The sequence below is a fragment of the Chiloscyllium punctatum genome, chromosome 6 (assembly GCF_047496795.1).
Source record: "Chiloscyllium punctatum isolate Juve2018m chromosome 6, sChiPun1.3, whole genome shotgun sequence".
In the NCBI taxonomy this organism is placed as follows: Eukaryota; Metazoa; Chordata; class Chondrichthyes; order Orectolobiformes; family Hemiscylliidae; genus Chiloscyllium; species Chiloscyllium punctatum.
The window spans coordinates 130,689,228-130,702,908 of NC_092744.1; positions in this window are offsets into that span (position 1 = coordinate 130,689,228).

Consider the following 13,681-nt stretch of genomic DNA (forward strand, 5'->3'; position numbering starts at 1 on the left):
GAGGACACATACAAACGTATCTTCATTAAATTTCCTACATGGAGCAGAGAACAGGGACATAGTCCTACAGTTCTGAGAATGTTCAAGGAGGCCTCACGTGGTCCCGTTTGGTGTTGAGATAACATTACTGTATATTTCTGCTCCGAGATGGAGAAAATGCAACATGCTGGAGAAGCCACTGCTTATTGCTCCCTCTCTTTCCTTGTTCCTTCTCGCAGCAATGTATGAGAGATGAAAACCGTTCAGTCATCTTTATCATTCATATAGGATTACTGTTGAGGAATCATTGGCATCTCCCCACTGCCTAAAATCAAAGGTAATTCAGCAAATCCGACTGTTCCAGGAATAAATCCTGCTTGTGTGAGCAGAACAACCTCAGAGGCAGAATAACATTTCATTATTTTACTTTTGTCTTGAGTTTAAGTATTGCTTAGACAAAGCTCTTTCAAGCTGATATTTTGCAGCTTTTTTTCCTGCTTGTATTGAGGTATGTGTATGTGTGTGTCTGTGTGCACTTGCGTGTGTGAGACACTGTGTATGTCTTAGTGTATGTGTCTGTGTGTATGCACAGACTGCATCTCAGTATGCGTTCAAAGATAAATATTAATGTACGTATTTGTCCAAACTGTTTGCCATTTTTTTTCCATCTTAGCTTTGAGTAACTTTGCTTTGATGAATTATTTTTGCAAATGTAAGATATCGAGATGTCTTGTCCCCAGCAAAGAACCTGACCTAGTCTGAGACCTATATCATTGGTCATATCACCAACCGAGTTACATTTAAAATTTATCATGATCAATGGAGAAACGGGATTAGAAGATGAAACAGTGATCCGTCCAACCCCAGTCTGAACACGGATGAGGAGAATGTCACAAAAGTTTGTTTGTGTGGGAATGCTCTTCCCCAGAAGTTTGTGGTACCTGTGTGTTTGCATTTAGTCAAAGCAATGGCAGTCAGATATTGAACAGTAAAGGACAATGAACTACAGATATGGAAGTGGGGCTGAGAGCACATCCAGATCAGCCACGATCTTACTGCCTAGTTGAGAAGGCTTAACGTGTCTCATGACACACTCCTACTCCTCAGCCCTACGTCCCTATGTTCCATTCAGTTCCTCAAAACTGCAAGACAGGAGCATTTGGAGTTCATTTACTCCGATAACCTGGTGCACAGAAACCGAGGAGACCATTCAGTGACTGAAGACTCGAGAGTATAGCGTTGTAAAAGCACAACAGTTCAGGCAGCATCTGAGGAGCAGGAGAATCGCCGTTTCTGAGCATATACTTCTGCGCTAAACGTGGTTTTAACAGAATACAAGGACGCCATTCGATCCAATGAAACTATTGGACAAGAATAGGGATAGCCCATTCAGACCCTCCTGCCTATTACACAAGGAGTGAAGGAGTGTAGTCAGCACATCCAGATGTTAAACAGGAACCGGAGTCGCCAAGTCAGGTCCTTGAGCTGCTTCCAGATGACCAGGAGGTGGCCATTCAGCCTATCGAAACATGTATACAGAAATAGGAAGATGTCTTTGATGCCCGAACATAACAAAGAGTAAAGCAGAGTCTACTCAGATAGACTGCTCTATGTTGTTCCTCCTGGTTCCTTTGCTCGTGGTTCATATGTGTCACTTTAACTTGGTTTGCTGAACGTGAGAGGGAAAAGTGAGAAGTGAAAAGTTTGTGCGAAGTCTCAAGGAAATGCCTTCTATCTCCGAGAAGACATTATTGTGCTCCTATAGAGGACAGAAGGTGGTGGGAATAGCGAACTATTTCAGGAGTAAGGCATTAAGGCTGCTGATAGATTTATGAACAGTGCAGAGACACACACCAACTGCACATTGAGACAGTGAGAATTCATTCAGAGCCTGGCGCTCCCTCTCAACCAACATGGGGTCTCCACACTGGTACGTGAACTACTGGGAATTACATATCATGGGGAAAATGCAATTTCTCACAAAATCACCATCTTTTTTCCGGACATAATAAATGTTAGTCCATAATCCTCAAGTTTAAATGTAATTGCATGTTATTCTCTTGAAGTGCTACGGCTGTTGCTGGATTATACTCTTATACCTTTTATCAGTTAATTATCGTTTACACAATGCAATTCAATAATTTACTTGCAAAGGTGCAAACATCTTATTGCACAGTTGTATGCCGTTTCTTTTTTAGGTTTGTTGTAGCCTAAACCCATTGTCGCCGTGTCTGCGTGAGTTTCCTCTGGGTGCTACGGTTTCCTCCCACAGTCCAAAGATATGCAGGTTAGGTGAATTGGCCATGCTAAATTGCCGAGTGTCAGGCGTGAATCGAGGGTAGAGGAATGGATCTAGGTGTGTTACAGTTCGGAGGGTTGATGTGGACTTGTTGAGCTAAAGGGCCTGTTTCCATATTGTAGGAATCTAAAAAAAATCATGTTTATCGGGATTCAAGTGTCAGACACAGTATGTATTTTTCATGGGCTGAGAAACAGAAAGGAATAGAAGACAGTGACTTTGGAGACTGATGAGGAGTAAAGTGGCATCCCCCCCTGTCCCCAATGTCTTCTTGACAGAGAGAATAAAATCAAATGTAGAGAAAGAAACAGATATATTCGGAAGAAGGAATAGCAAGTGACAGTGTAAATGAAACAGGATAATTTGAAATGGAATGGCCGAACAATGATTGATCTGTGAGTGTGTGTGAGAGAGAGTGTTTGTCAGTGTGTGTGTGAGTGTGTGTGTGAGTGTGTGCGTGTGTGAGTGTGTGTGTGTCTGCGTGTGTGTGAGTGTGTGCGTGTCTGTGTGTGTGTGAGTGTGTGTGTGTCAGTGTGTGTGTCTGAGTTTGAGAAAGTGTGTTTGTCTCTGTGCGTGTGAGTGCGTGTGTGTCTGTGTGTGTGAGTGAGTGTGTGTGTCTGTCTGTGTGTGTCTGTGTGAGTGTGTGTGTGTCTGTGTGTGTGAGTGAGTGTGTGTGTGTGTGTGAAAGTGAGCGTGCCTGTGTGTGTGAGTGAGTGTGTGTCTGTGTGAGTGTGTCTGTGTGACTGTGTGTGTGTCTGTATGTGTGCCTGTGATTGGGAGAGTGTGTGTGTCTGTGTATGTGTGTCTCTGTGCCTCTGAGGGAGGACTGGTAAATGTAACCTCCCCGTTTAAGGAGAGAGGGACACAGAAGACAGGAAATTATAGAAGGATTTATTGGATCTTTGGTTTATGAATAGATGTGTGGAGCATAAGAACAAGGAAGTTGTGAAGCATATTGGAAATAGTCTGGTTAAGCTACAGCATAATAAGAGTTACAATTACAATGCTATTGCGAACAGCAGTGATGAAAGTACGGTTAAAACAAAGAAAATCAGTTCGAAGCAGACAGGAGCATTAGTGACAAAAAGACTGTTTCCTAGATCCTGTTGTGACAATGTTGAGATAAGCTTGTCAGTAAACAGACAAGGAATGTATAAAAAGCACAATAAAATCTGATGCTGATAAGGTCTCAACGTGCAACTATGTAGCCAATACCTATGAAGCTGAAAAAGCACAGCAAGTGAGACAGCATCCTAGGAAGAGGAAAGTCAACGTTTCAGGCTGAAAGACTTCATCAGGATTGGGGTGGGAAAGGGGAGCCAGGAAGTAAATAGAGGGAGGGGCGTGGGGCTGGTGGAAGGCTAGGTGGGATAGCGATGGGGGGATGCAGGCAGGGAATTATTGTGATTGGTCAGTGGGAAGGGTGCAACAGATATACGAATGGAAAGATGGACAGCTTTGGTGAGGTCAGGGAAAGGGGACATGGGGTAGAGTTGTTGGTCGAGAGATTTTGAAGCCAGTGAAGACAATATTAAGTTGTAAGGTCTCCAGCTGAAATATCAAGTTGTGTTCCCCAGTTTCTGTTTGACCTCACTCTGACAGTGGAGGAGGCCTGTCGCCTGATGAGCAAGGGGAGGGGAGTGATTGAAATGAATGGCAACTGGAATGCTGAATTTGTTAAAGCGTGCAGAGAGCCGATGCTCCATGATTATGTCCCTGAGTCTCCCTTTGGTCTCCACAACATAGAGGAGACAACGTTGGGATTTGGAGATGAGCTCGGTTGGTCAGGATCAGGCTCTGTGCAGAGCATTAGTGCTCTGTACGAAACAACCAACCCGATTTTCCAGTTACCATTCATTTTAATTCCCACTCCCACTCGCCCGGCGACATGCCTTTCCTTAGCCAATCCACTGTCAGAGATACACCACCTGAGAGTTTACCTTTGAAGCTGATAGCCCAATGGCCTCAATATTGACTGAAGCCGATTCAAAAACACTCCACCCACAGCGTTATCCCATGTCCCTTTTCCCTGACCAGACCCACCTGTACCTGATCCACCCTTCCCACTGACCAATCACAGTAACCTCATACCTTCATGTACCTACCACCACCATACCTACCCGCCGCCCTTTCATATCCCATCACTCCATTTCTGGGCTCCCCTCCCCCTCACCCGTCCTGACGAAAGGTCCAAGATCAAAACATTACCTTTGCTCCTCCTCTGATTCTGTCTGGTCTGCTGTGTTTATCCAGATCCAAGTTTATTAACTCTGGCCTCCCGCACCTATAGTACTTACACTTTCCAAGCTGTGGAACTAGGTGGTCTAAATATAAGAAGAAATAAATTTGGACATTTGAAAAAATGGCGGACGCATCTGTCATTTCTTAACAACCCAATACACATATTCCAGAAGAAGCAGCATTTCATTTGTACTCTTTCAATCCAGTCTCCTGTCATTGGTGCTCACAATGCAGTTTCCTTTATATTGGGGAGACCAAACAGAAACTGTATTGAGGAACACTCCCACTCTGTCTGTGGGAATAACCCTGACCTTCTCATTGCTTCCCATTTCAAAAACTTACCTTGCTGTCATGCAAACATTTCAGTCCTGGGTTGATGTAATGCTCCAATGAAGCAAAACCCAAGCTCGAATAACACCTACTTTAGACCTTGGAACGTTCTATCCTGATGGAATTTTTATTCAATTCCATACTTGCACAGCCTGACCGCATTATGGCTGGTCTCCATTCTTCACACATTCTTTCTCCTGGTCTTCCAATGAACTTGCCCTGTTTGTGAATCGTTTGTCTTGCAGTTAATTAACGAACCCATTTCCCCCTTCACAATCTAATTAATACTCATTTTACATTTGATTCTCTTTTACCAGAAATAAAAGTCAATTTGTCAGTGGCATTGCTCCTCTACATCATCTTGTTTCCAGTCACCCCCCCTCTATCGCAGTCAAGGGATTTAAAAGCCCATTTTCCAATCCTTTTCTGTTCTGAAGAGAAGTCACACTTGAAAAGATTCAAGAAAAACCTCCTCTCCATTGTTGTAATGTTCCAGTCCGCTATTCTCAGATTCAGATCTGTCCTCTCTCTGTCTACACAGCTGTTGATCTCTGTTACTGTTGGAGCTGATGCATCTGCTCCTACACTGGGATAGCACACTGAATGAAGCCCCTCACCAATAGGAGAGGGAAACCCTCCAGTGACAGTTACATTGCATGGAGACTGACATCAATCATAGTCACTGAGCAATCAGTCCCAGCTTTTAATCCAGAACAGTCAGTTCACGATATAACTGGACTCGACTACATGTCGACATTGCTGGCTATTGGTCAAATCTCCCATCACCAATTGCTCTAGTGAAGTCAGTTGTGAGGGAGAAAGATGAATGTTATCTTTTCGTAAGCTAGATGATTCTGCTCGGTTGTACATTTACTATGCTGTAACCATCTCTCCCCAAATCCCTCCACCCACCAAAATATACACAATCAGGATGTTGTTTCTGTGCGGATCTCTCCTCCACGGGAACAACCGCCAGCCAACACACTGTCACTGGGCACAGTTGCCTTGAACATAGACAGGAAGTGTGGACTTCTCTGAATGTTCCTCTCACTGCTCTAATAAGGCAACTCGGGAATATTCTTCAGTAATTTATTTATACAAATTGACAAACTTCTAAATGCAGTTTTATTTGTTTAAAACCGTACTTTTTTACGCATTTTGGCCTCAGTCGAAACCAAAAGTGATAATTACAATGAACTTATGCATTAAGACTTATGAATTAATGAGTCAGGTTAGAATGATCATGACATTCGCTGGGAGATAGGACAGAATGGGACAGTGGCTGTGGAGACTGCTTGGGGGGGGGGGGAGCGGGGGTACAATGATATTTCCCTGTCATCATCACGCTTTCTGCCAGACAGAATTAAATCTAATGCACAACAAGGAAACAGCAACTTTTGAGAAATGCAATGCTGAATGACAATATGAACTGAACAGGATCATTTTAAATGTGATAAAGTGAACTGTGTTTAAAATACACACCATTTAATCATTGGGAATACAGTTCGATTAGGATCACTGGACCAGAAACATTAACTTTGATTTCTCTTCACAGATTCTGCCAGACCAGCTGAACTTGCCCTCTAAGTTCTGTTTTTTTTTGTTTGAGCTTGATCATATTGTTCTTATCCGGCAGGATGCTTAAAATTAAAAGCAGACACTAATAATGTGGAGGGGTATGGGGACAGTGCAGGAGACTAACAGTAGAGATATAGTCGTTCCAAACTGGAAGAGACAATGGGCTGAGTTTCCCCCACTTTTGCTGTAAATAATTCTGTGTTATGTTAATTCTGCCTTTGGGAGGGGGTAGACAAGCGAGTTCAATGAAGGTCACAGAGTGGTCCACCATCAATAATTTGTTCCTATTATCTCATGAAATTTCTGCTGCCTCTAAAATGTCTTTTCAAACAAAGTGGAGTTCCTGAGATTTACAGGATAATCAGAAAAATATTCTTTTTTCCTTTGAATCTTAAAGAAGCAACAGATTTCGGCCGTAACACAGGTGTCACAGACACACCAACTATAATAGTAACAGGAAAGGACTACATTGTCCACATATAACCAAATTCAGCATGTAGCCCTGCCAAGAAACATGAAATATAGTGATACAGAAACATGAAAAACAAATAAAAAATGGTGAAGAAGTGCCACAGATGATGAAGTATCTGCAGAGATAAACAAAGTTAGCAAGAATCCACAGTCATATTTTTGGTGTATTAAGGGGAAGACGATAACGCGGGAAAGAATGGAAGTGTTAGGGACTAAGGGGACAGCCTGTTTACACAGCCAGAGAATATGTTAAATACATTCTACGAATCGGTCTTCAGTTTGGAGAAGAAGTTTCTGCATTCAGGGAGAGTGACGGTTTGACCCTTGAGTAAATTGACACAGGAGCTGAGGAAGAATTGAAAGTTTATGCAAGAGAGAGTGGGCAAATCACCAGATTAAGGACAACCAAGTCTCACATCAGTGAGAGGGAAACAATTGTAGAAAATTCGGAGGGCTGTTGAGGCTGGAGCATTAAATATCTTCAAGGCTGAGACAGACAGATTTTTATACAAGTGTTGTGGGAATTCGCAGGAAAGTGGAATGGGGGATTAACAAAATAAAAATTACCTAATCGAAGGAAAAGCAGACTCAGTTAGAGGATAGACATATTGTTGTCCCAATGTCTAATGGTGTTCTTTTCCAAAAGCCCTGTACTCACAAGAACATCACCTCTGTCGCTATGGAGTGAGACACAGTTTTGAATGCAATCGAAGGATTCAATGAATTCATAAACGCGATAATAATAGACAGAAAGTAGGAGAGGACTGCGACAACACACATTGACTGTTGGGGGGAGGATTTGCATTGACAGTCACCACTAACAGAAGGCAGACTTCAGCGTGACACCCTCCAAGGCCAAGCAGAGACCTCCACTGGGGACCTGGTAGTCAGTGGCCAGGTGTCAAGGAGTGCTGAAGGCCTAAACACTACATCACTGTCGTGTCTCCTTCCCTCCCTGACCAAAACTGTTTGTGGAGGAGTAGAGAGACATGCCGTTGTAGCACAGTAAGCAGTAAGGCATTGACACGAGTGGCTTCGGACAGCTCCAGCTCAGCAAAATGTACAGGGACACTGAAATACAGTCCTTTCAACTTTATTTTTACAGCCGTCGCGATGCCAGTTTGGGCAGTCGCACGTTCCTCTTGTGGGATGTGGGAGCTCACGGAAATTTTCACCGTCCCTGATGACTATGCATGTGGACAGTGCACCCAGCTTCAGCTCCTAGGAGACCGTGTTAGGGAGCTGGAGCTGGGTGGCATGGTGGCTCAGTGGTGAGAACTACTGGGAGTAATTCAGGAGACACAGCAGAGACTCATCCCAAGCTAAAAGAAGCATGGTATAGGGAGGATGAGGCAACAACGGCTGACAGGGGAAATCAGGGTTAGCGTAAAAGCAAAAGAGAAATCAGATAACATGGCAAATGGCAGTGGGAAACCAGAGGATTTGGAAGCTTACAAATGCCAATATAGGGCAACGAAATAGGAGGAAGAAGATTAAATATGAGGGTAAGCTAGCCAGTAAAATAAAAGACTGTAAGAGATTCTTTAGATACATAAAGGGCAAAAGAGAGGCAGAACTGGACATTGGTGGCGGAATACGACGCTGGAGATATAGTAATGGGGAACAAATAATGGCTGAGAAACTGAACAATTATTTCAGGTCACATTTCACAGTGAACGACATGAATAGTATCCCCAAAAATTCAAGATAGCGAGGGGACAGAGCTTATTAGGAGAAGTTGCTCGAAAAACTAAATAGGTAAATAAACTGGACAAGATGGACAATATCCCAGAGTTCCAAGGGAGTTAGTTGAAGAAATAATGGAGACATTTGTGGTGATCTTTCATGAATTTCTAGAATCAGGGAGAGGCTCAAAAGACTAAAAAGTTGCAAACATGATACCCTCTTTATAAAGGGAATAAGGAAAAAAGGCAGAAAGTGACAGACCAATGAGCCTAACCTCAGTCATGTGTAAGATCCTAGAATCCATTGAGAAGGATGAGATTCTGAATACTTGCATGTGAATTGTAAAATTGGGCAAAGTCAGTATGGGGTCATCAAGAGGACGTCATGCCTCATAAATCTGTAAATGTTATTTGAGGATGCAACAAGCAAGAGAGACAAAGGAAAGTCAATGGATGTTATCCACCTGGATTTCAAGAAGGACTTTGGCAAGGTGCTGCACAGGAGGCTGCTGAGTAAAATAAGGTAAGTTGTTTGAGGTAAGTTACGAGTGTGTGCAGAAGCTTGGCTGTCTGGCAGCAAGTAGAGAGTGGGGGTAAAAAGGTCCTTCTTGGGATTGCAGCCGATGACAACTGGTGTTCCACATGGCTCAGTGTTGGGACCACATCTTTTTACTTTGTGCATTAACGATCTACATTAAGGAACTGAGGGTATTCTGGCGAGGTTTTTAGATGATACAAAGGTAGGTACAGGGACAGGCAGCATTGAGATGGCAGGGAGGCTGCAGAAGGATTTAGACAGGGTAGGAGAGTGGGCAAAGAAATGGCAGATTGAGTACATCTTGGGAAAGCCTGATGCGATGCACTTTGTGAGGAGGGAGATAGGCATGGACTATTTTATAAATGGAGAAAAAATTCAGAAGTCTGAAGAGCAAAGAGAGTTGTGAGTTCTAGTACAGGATTGACTCAAGGTAAACTTGCAGGTTGAGTCAATAGTTAGGAAGGTGTTGCATCTGCCGCACAGTTTGCTTAAATTCTTCCAATCAGCAAAAGAACTGAGTCAACTCTTACAAACAATAATATTTGTTTATTGAGCACACTCCATGTTAGTCCAATAAAGTTTACTATAAAGTAATGAAAAATACTGCAAACTATCTTATTTTTTTAACTTAACTTTGACTGACTGTGTACCACCACACTAGAACTTGGCCGGGCCCCACGTGGTGATGCCTTCTTACTCTTCTGATGGTCTTGGAGTTGGTTTCTTTCTCAATGGTTATTCTGCAGTTGCCGCACTCTGTGCGGCTTTGAGAGATTCGTATTTTTGCAAGTCTTCAAGCCCTTGGGAGGGTAAGGAGGATCTGCCAATGGAATTATCAAGTTCATTTACCCAGATAAATCAGACTCAACCAGGGGTCAGCATATTGATGGCCCAAAGGCGGCATTCCATTGTACCATTGAAGTCCAATTTCAGGTGGGTATTGCAGAGTCTGTAGCTGTCAGGTTTTTTTTTTGCAAACTGTCTGTGGGTAGCTGCAGCTTGTCTGGATTCTGCAGCATCTGGATTAGCAAAGAGTTTATTCAAGGCTGGGATCCATTTCCCAGCATGCTTTAATTATTGTTCATTTTTAGAACTCCGTGGTAAGTTTATTAATGTCCATCATGTGTTCATTGTTCCTGGTGGTCTATCCGGTCAGAAAGACAAATACAGTGATGGCATTCATTTTGAGAGAACTTTAATATTAAAACAGAGATGGATTGATGAGGTTTTACAAGGCTCTGATCAGACCATATTTGGAGTATGTTTGCAATAGCATCATTTAAGATATATCTAGACAGATACAAGAATGGGCAGGTAGCAAAGGGATACAGACTCTCAGAAAATATGCGACAGATTTAGACAGAGGATCTGGATCGGTGCAGGCTTGGAGGGCTAATGGGCCTGCTCCTGCGCTGGAATTTTCTTTGTTAGTCATTCTTTCTTTTTCATTCTAAAAATTGCAAGTTTTCATCTTATTGTATGTTACAATTTAATAACATAAACCATTTATTTATTTGACAGTGCATGTTAAATTATTGTCATTTCTAAATTAGAGTCAGAGAGTCATAGAGATGTACAGCATGAAAACAGACCTTTTGGTCCAACTCAGCCATGCCGACCAGATGTCCCAACCCAATCTAGTCTCACCTGCCAGCAACCGGGCCATATCCCTCCAAACCCTTCCTATTTATATACCCATCCAAATGTCTTTTAAATGTTGCAATTGTACCAGCCTCCACCACTTCCTCTGGTAGCTCATTTCATACATGTACCACCCTCGGCGTGAAAAATTTGTCCCTTCGGTCTCTTTTATATTTTTCCCCTTTCATCCTAAACCTCTTCCCTCAAGTTCTGGACTCCCCCACACCAGGGAGAACACCTTGTCTATTTATCCTATCCATGCCCCTCATGATTTTATGAAACTCGATAAAGTCATCCCCCAGCCTCCGACACTCCAGGGAAAACTGCCCTAGCCTATTCAGGCTCTCCTTACAGCTGAAATACTCCAACCCTGGCAACATCCTTGCAAATCCTTTCTGAACCCTTTCAAGTTTCACAACTTCCTTCCGATAGGAAGGAGACCAGAATTGCACACAATATTTAAAAAGTGGCCTCACCAACTTCCTGTACAGCCACAACATGACCTTCCAACTCCTGTACTCAATACTCTGACCAATAAAGGAAAGCATATGAATGTCTTCTTCACTATCTTATCTATCTACGACTCTACTTTCAAGGAACAATGAACCTGTACTCCAAGGTCTCTTCGGTCAGCAACACTCCCTAGGACATCACCATTTGGAGTATAAGACCTGCTAAGATTTGCTTTCCCAAAATGCAGCACCTCACATTTATGTAAATTAAACTCCTAAGCCCATTAGCCCATCTGATCCTGTTGCAATCCGAGGCAATCTTCTTTGCTGTTCTCTACACCTCCAATTTTGGTGTTATCTGTAAACTTACTAACTATACCTCTTATGCTCACATTCAAATCATTTATATAAATGACAAAATGTAGTGGACCCAGCACAGATCCTTGTGGCACTCAATCAGTCACAGGCCTCCAGTCTGATAAAAAAAACCCTGCACCACCACCCTCTGCCTTCTACGTTTGAGCCAGTTCTGAATCCAAATGGCTACTTCTCCCTCTATTCCATGACATCTAACCTGACTAGCCAGTCTCCCATGGGGAACCTTGTCGAACAACTTACTGAAGTTCAAATAAATCATGTCCACCACTCTGCCCTCATCAATCATTATTGTTACTTCTGCAAAAAATTCAAAGAAGGTTGTGAGACATGATTTCCCACGCATACAGCCATGTTGACTATCCCGAATCAGTCCTTACCTTTCCAAATACATGTACATCCTGTCCCTCAGGACTCCCCCCAACAACTTGCCCACCACCGCTGTCAGGCTCACTGTTCTATAGTTTCCTGGCTTGTCCTTACCAACTTTCTTAAACATTGGCACCACATTCACCAACCTCCAGTCCTCTGGCACCTCACCTATGACTAACGATGATACAAATATCTCAGTCACAGGCCCAGCAATCCGTTCCCTGGCTTGCCACAGAGTTCTCTATAGACCTGATCAGGTTCCGGGGATTTATCCACTTTTATACGTTTCAAGACATCCAGCACATCCTCCTCTGTAATAACAACATTTCGAAGATGTTACCATTTATTTCCCAATGTTCTATATCTTCCATGTCCTTACCAACAGTAAACATTGATGCAAAATACCCATTTTGTATTGCCCCCAACGCCTGCATTCCACACAAAAGATTCCAAGCCGATCTTTGAGGTGCGCTATTCTTTCCCTATTTACCCTTTTGTCCTTAATGTCTTTGTAAAATCCTTTTGGATTTTCCTTAATTCTATTTGCCAATGTTATCTCATGTCCCCTTTTTTACCCTCCTGATTTCCCTCTTACGAATATTCATATTGTCTTTTGTACTCTTCTAAGGGTTTACTCGATCTACCTTATCTGTACCTGTCATATGCTCCCTTCTTTTTCTTAACCAGACCCCCAATTTCTTTAGTCAAGCAGCATTACCTATATCTACTATCCCTTCCTTTCACCGGAACAGGAATATACTGTCTCTGGACTCCGTTACCTAATTTTAGATTAGATTAGATTAGATTACTTACAATGTGGAAACAGGCCCTTCGGCCCAACAAGTCCACACCGCCCCGCCGAAGCGTAACCCACCCATACCCCTACATCTACATCTACCCCTTACCTAACACTACGGGCAATTTAGCATGGCCAATTCACCTGACCTGCACATCTTTGGACTGTGGGAGGAAACCGGAGCACCCGGAGGAAACCCACGCAGACACGGGGAGAACGTGCAAACTCCACACAGTCAGTCGCCTGAGGCGGGAATTGAACCCGGGTCTCCGGCGCTGCGAGGCAGCAGTGCTAACCACTGTGCCACCGTGCCATTTCTGAATACTTACCACTTTCCAGCTGCCCCTTTATCTGCGAACATCTGCTTCCAGTCAGCTTTTGAAAGTTCTTGCCTAACATCATCAAAATTAGTCTTACTCCAAGTTAGAACTTCAACTTTTAGATCTGGTCTATCATTTTCCATCACTATTTTAAAACTAATTGAATTGTTGGCAGATAGCTGAAGCTCACACACTTCAGTCAGAATTAAATCGATTGATTATACATAAATGTGTCAGAATGATAACTCTATCTGATTTTTCAATCGTTTGCTCACTCTGAATATGCAATCAGTCAGAGGTCAACCACTTTGCAAATGATATAGCCACAATGTATGCATTTGTATACTGGCTTTTAGTGTGTCATTGTGATCACCAGAATAATCAGACAACATTTTCTTTTTGGTATAAAACAAAACGCACACTCTTTACTTTTGTATCATAAAATGTTGGTAGGTGTTTACATTTTAGTTCCATCAATATAGAACCAACCTAATTGTTTTCAGAGATGTTGCAATTATTGTTCAGTTGAATAATTGTAGTTCATATCTCATCATTGCCCAATTCACAAACATGGCTAACTCCTGATCATTGTTCAGGTCAGTAA